Genomic DNA, 6,738 nt, shown 5'->3' with positions numbered 1-6,738 from the left:
TTGGCTAATAATGGGGCTACGATGGACGGCGTGAATATTTAGTGCTTTACTACCTACAATACAAAACTAAAATCCAACGTGGCAACTCAGCTGTTCCTTCTATGTAAATAAACGCCTAGAATCGTTTTTTTTGATATGACAACAAGAGCAAGCTGACCAAATTGGACTTCACCGAATTTACCTAGCACTTTCCCAAGGAAGCTGGGAAGCAGTATAATAATTAGGCAAGTAGCTTCTCTTAGTACATTGGCCTTTTATATCGTAATTTTTTTCTGATTTACAATCCTCCGTAGTAGTAAAACATTCTATGACATAAGTTTTGTTTGTTCATAGTTACCATAAACACGTATTTGTAGGGGGTTCACATTAGCCACCCAGGCCACGGTACCCCTCAATATGGTCCACTGGAGGTGGGCTCTTATGAAAAATTCAGATTTAATAATGTACGATAAAATTACTAGCTCCTCCGGTTTAAGAATTTTAATAATATTGAAACTACAGATCGCTAGTAGACGAGAACTGGTGGTAAGTCTTTCGCTATGCTACAACGTTAAGTTGACTGGTATCTATGAGAGAATTTTAAAGATAAAGACATTGTTTAACGTTCAAAATCAATACTTAATCAGTGTCTACTTCTAGGCAGTTAGAGGACTGCCGAAATCAATCAAAGACTGCAACAAACGGTGGTTTTTTATTGCTCTAAACGTTTAAGGACGCAAAGAAGTTTAATCGAAAGAACGCGTTACTGTGGAAACTTTCGAGCAAAACAGAGCCGTACGTTATGTACCTTCTGTCGACTTATTCAGACGCGTGTGTTTGTAAAATTTCAACGTGAGAATTGAAAGCAAAACTCGTATGACTTACGTGATGACGTGGATAGAAGAAATAGAAGTGCCCGTAGAAACAATTTGCAGCTGTTACCCGCGACAAGTTCACCTACATTACAGCGTTGCCATAGACAGAACATGGACTAGCTTGTGCCATCCACCACAGAAGAATCGGCAGAGAAAATGGCGTCAAACAGAAAAAAAAATCATTTTGCGGGCACTACTGGATAGGGTAACGTACGTTTGGCTTCTAATCTTAGGGGCGCGTTGTGGTTCAGGTTCGAACCCATAGGGCATAGACAGGTAGACTTGATTTCGTGCTGGGAGCCAGCCAGTCGTTTAATGAAATGCTTAACGGCGATATGGGACGTAAAACACGCAATACGGAATAGATTCGGGCGAAAGCTGAATCTTATACTCATAATATCAGATATCAGGGATGTTTCTGATGTCCTTTAATGAAATGAATTCTTAAATAATCTTAGCTAAATAATCGTAGCAGATGACGGTGTACACACCGTGCTTGTCCACAACAATGCTCATGCAAAACAAAACCAAGCCATAACTTCAGCTTCCATAAACTACAAATCTAAGCCCGTATGGTTTTGACCGCTTCCATGCCCTAAAGAGGGCGATAGGTGGTATCACGTATCTAATCATCGACTCTCGCAAACAAGCCATAAATAACAAAATTGGGCATCATAATATAGAGCAACTCGAATCACAAGCGCACAGCTGTAAGGATTTCAAAGTAATAGATATAGCTGCTGGATATTACAATTGAGATACATTTAACTTAAATCACTATTACCTTAGTGGAGGCTATTTAGTACGTGATCTTCTATCCACTTCGAAGCTCAGTATATTGAGCCGCTAAACCAATAGCTCTCAAGACCACTATTGATTGAGATCAACATCTCGATTGAAAGTATCATAGTATTCGGCTGCGGCAAATATGTCGCTGAGTCAACCAAAATAAGGTAAATAAAAATAGAAGGTATTAGCACAAGGTATGGATTTCGTCAGTAACTTTGCTAAATCTTCCCTCAACCAAATCGATAGATGTCTATCTATCTCCTTTGATCTATATCACTTTCATCTGTTTTGATAGCCTTATTTTTGCTATTATCATTGGTCAGGGTGCAACCTCAGGGAAAGTACAATGATGAAAAAGCATTTTGCTAGGCACCGTTTAGTTACATTTTTATTTTGGAGCGCATGTCTCTACGAGCCATCTTCGTATTGTTTTGTTCTGTTTTAATATTTGATAAATAAGTGGACATAGCTTGTTGCTTTGTTAGGCCATACGCGATTTCTGTCTGTATTTCGTTTGCTACTGCCCTCTGTATCGCCATGCAGAGTCGGTCGCAGCAAAGCCAGTCGGGTGGCAGGAATCAATATTGGAAAACGATTCTGAGGGGAAAATGGCAATTGTAGGGTCTGATCCTACCTTATCCATGCAGATAGTATAAGATTGAGCTCGGTACTTCGCAAAGGAAGAAGATTTGCATCGGAGGTAATAAAAGCGATGGCGGTTGTCGCAAAAAAATGTCGTACAACGATGAACCCCCAAGCATCCACACGAATTGGTAAACGATTAATGAAATGAGGTGAATATGTAGAATATTTACATGTAATCGTTTGTGATTTCTATATATCCGAGCATAATTTTTCATTTGACTATTCATGTTTGCTAAGGTAGAACAAACGCAAATGGCCATATATGCAATGCGATGAGGAAATAGAGTTTCCTATGCTACTTTTATGTCCTACTTCAAAACGATTTCTTCAGAGTAACACACACACACACGCACACACTTTCACGTGAGGTCAGATTGTGCTGGTGCTTGTCGTATTAGTAGGGATTGGTAATGTGGTCCCACAGTTAACTTTGTTAATGTTTGTTGAAGTTATTAGGAGAAGGTGGATTCAGTGTTTCATTAATCGGTGCTCTTACGCCAGTAACAACTACTAGTCGAAAATGGTAGCTGGTGCGCCCCCTGAACAACGAAAGTCTGAACGTGAAAATACTATACAGATCTTTTACAAGTATAGATTATTGCAAAAAAATCACAAATTGAAAAATGAGGGAAAAGTGGAGATAGAGTTGAACCTTGTAAATTTATTAATCTAATTCGTTCTTTTCATCCGCTGCGCCCTACCGTGCATGCATCTCCAAAAAATTTAAATTAATAAATAATGATAATCTTAATAATTAAGAAATGATAGATGCATTGAAATTAACAAACACAGAAAGGGTAGCTGGTTATACGTGGGCAAATTACCTGCCAGTTTTCATTAATTATATTAGTTCAGACCTTTTAAGGGTCGTCGTACGAACATCTTATTCCTAAACACTGACATTATGCACGAGTTCTTATACCTGTTCCTATGGCCAAAATATGACACCGTCTGTTACCTTAATCGCAACCCAGTTTTTAACCATGAAAAACTCAAAATCTCACCATGATTTAGAAGCTGAAGAAGACTATTTCTCACACATTAATAACGTATAGTGTAGTGCTTAAAAGTTCTGTATCTTCCTTTGTGAGATTTATGGTCCGTTGATTTCGGAAAAGTGATAGATTTGACTGCGAAAGACAAATCAATCATGTTTTTTATTAAAAAGTTTCCTGAAGTTCCTGGTAGAGCATCTCCGCACAATAAATGAAGTGACAGCCATCTAATGTTACCTATTTTTTAGCCATACGACGTTTTGCCAATTGGTGCCGATACGAGAAAGTTGAATCGTCATATTTCCACATAAAGCTTACCGTCATAACTAGCTACGTTCGGGATCTTGAATATGTTGCTTATAATAATTCATTGTAGTCTGTAAAACTACCCTTTTGCCGCCCCCTACCATCTAGCAGGTCAGTTGTTTCTCTCGCTAAATCATTTTCTGCAATTTCTTAGATCATCATTTACTTCATGCCAGGTTTTTGCGCTCACTTCGTACATGTCGCCGGTACTGACACAGCTTTTTTTGCACTGTTTGAACGATATACTGGACTAAGGTAGCTAAGTAAATCATTGATTGTGTTTTTCCTGTTGACACTTAATTTCAGTATCTAGTGAATCTGGCGTTTAGCAATTGGCCGTTTCCACATAAATCCCGGAAGCTTTAATTGCCTTTATGCATAATGAACTTGCAGATAAAAGTTAGAAAAAAACGTTTTTGTTAGCCATTTCTAACTTACGTATTAGTGCGCTGGTAATTGAAGAAGAATAGGCCGCGGTGCATAACATCGTCGCATTGTTGTCTATTAGATCTACAGGAGTGCAGTGTAAACTGGAAGTTATCACCTTTGCACTACTAGTAACAGCTTTATACGTTCATTTGTTGATAGTCGAACTATTATAGAGATTTATTTACTAAACAACAATTGATCAAATATGTCGCAAACGTTTTTTGCGTTAAAAAAGACAATTTTTCGGCAAGTTAGAATTAGTATATCTATCTAGTTGATAAAAGCTACTGCCTAGAATAATGTGCGGCAAATTCAGGATTCGAGCTTTCATATGAGATTTAATGAGAGGGACAATGTATTTTGCCTCGATGGACCTTACGGTTTCCACGAGAGGCATTTTTTTTTAATGATTTTCGATACAAATCAATAATTGGCAGTGTAAGTACAAAATGTATCGAATGTCTGTATTCCGTTGTGTTTGCGAACAAGTGAAGGCTACCTAACTGGCAAGCGATACACACAGTCGCCTTCACGGTTTGCTATAATAGGACAGTACGACTGAAGATAGCGTTTGTTTTTTTGCAAAAATTTAGTACCGAAATGAAGAGTTGATTTCGTTAAGACTCCGCAACTGTCGCACCGAATCAGACATTTCACGTTGATAAAGGTGACGGGAACACCTCGGTGACTGATGGAGAAATCTCAATAGAACCACGGTCGTGGCCACGAACTGGCAGAGTTTTAGCGGGCCACGACGCCACCCGCAGTACGACGCAGTGTACTTGCAGATCTAACTAGATCAATACGAGATTGTTCTCAACTACTCGACCTATCGACAAGCATTTTAAAGCAAGGCTTGCGTCTTCATTTTTACAGGGCACAGTTGAGTCGATCATTAGAGATCCAGAAGCAACCTGAACCCATGTTGGAACACAAGCTACATGGCGACAACTTGTTGTATTATATCATTTGCTTTGATAAAGCTCATTTTCAGTTGAGTCAAATTTTATTTATTCACCTTGGCTGGTCGTCTCATAAATTCAGATCATCAATACGATGTCTCAGTATCAGGAAAGATTATACAGAACCATTTAAAACACTGCGTCATGAGGTGTATACGAGTCTTGCTGAGTTTATAGAACTATTACGAGAGATTTGCCACACAACAATATTAGGTGGTAACAAACGGTGCGATATCTGTCACAACTTCCTCGTATATGGGTCACCTGTATGCATTGTCAGGTTCGCGGGAACCTGATTTGCTGCACAGTTTATGATGGAACTGATGCACGGCAAAACATGGCTGCTTTGCCGGTTCCTCTTTCCATTCGTTATTCCTGATTGCATTCGAGGGAAAGGTCCTCATCAATCTCCGCGAATATTCGCTCACAGTACCTAAAGTTTGTCTTAAAGGCTTCTGTTGCTGGGAGCTCGAAGGGACGACAATGGTATCGAGGTGGGTAGGAGATACGCGAGGTGATTTGGGATCATCACGCGAAACTCCAGTACTCTTTTGAGGAGAAAGATTTTAGCGCAGCTTAATTCTTCGGGATTCTTCAGTTACAACCTTTCCAAGTGACGCGTATCCCATACGTTGCAATCAGAGCTAATTTGAAGTCGAGCAAACTGAGGGCGGTTGCGAGGGGCAAGCGATGACACGCTTTGATCGCCCATGATACCAACACTGTCATCCTGCATCCTTCAACATTGTCATTAGTGAAACTTTTGCAGTTCGGGGAAAAGAGCTACCCGAAATACAAAAATCTGTGTACACAGGCAAGAGGCGATGTACAAGTTGCCAGTGACCGCTGCCCTGCCCCATAGTAAGCTCCGTGTTAATTATGTTTACGGTCACCTTCAAATCTGTAGCTGCACCGTAGAGCCGGGCTAAACCGACTGCACTTAGAACTAGTATATCACTGGGTCGTCTACATACAAAATGGCTTCGACCAATTTCCTCACTTCTTGTTTGATCGCGGAGGCTCTTTGGAAAGGTGAAAAATAGGGGAGGGCTCTAGTTATCCTTTTGAGCCAGGGCAGGGGTTCGGTCACTCCTGTGTCGATGGTTATTCCGTTCTCCTGTAGAATTGCAGCGAAAAAGTTACGCATTTTCGTAAAGCAAACCCGCCTCGACCAGTGTCAGCATAACCTTGCCCCTTGGCGTCGAATCGAAGGCTGCCTTAAAATCAACGAACGAACCCAGCTTAGAGCGAATTGCGCAGCGTAACCAGTACTTTATTGACGTCGACTATCAGGATGCTGGATGCTGCTTCTGTGAAGCGTCTTCTCTGGAACCCATGTTACTTCGCCGAAGTGGCATGTACGCTGTACAAGTAGTTGTCCAGCCTCTTACCAAGCCGGAGAGCACTTCGCAACAAATTTTTTTTTTACTCCTCGCCATGATGATGGTGTTATTCTACTGCTTTTTTTTTTAGAAATCGCTAACAGACCTGCACCTCTTTACTATACTGATGATGTATCAGTACGTAGACATTTATCTAATACTGCCGTGCAGCATAGTCAGAACGACGGCGTACTTGGGATACTCTTTGTAGAAGCTATCTGGAACAGCGGCTTTCTTGTTGCATAGGTTCCCAAGGCCTAGTCATAAGTTCCCGCTTTGTGAAGTTTCGTTGAAGGATATTGCATTGTATCGAGAGTTTCTCTTCCCAAGCTGCAGCGAAAAGGGCATTGCACTTGGTGACGTATTCTTCGAAGCA

The sequence above is a fragment of the Varroa destructor genome, unplaced genomic scaffold, assembly GCF_002443255.2.
Source record: "Varroa destructor unplaced genomic scaffold, Vdes_3.0 BEIS01000005.1, whole genome shotgun sequence".
NCBI lineage: Eukaryota > Metazoa > Arthropoda > Arachnida > Mesostigmata > Varroidae > Varroa > Varroa destructor.
Note: the sequence above shows the minus strand (reverse complement) of the source record.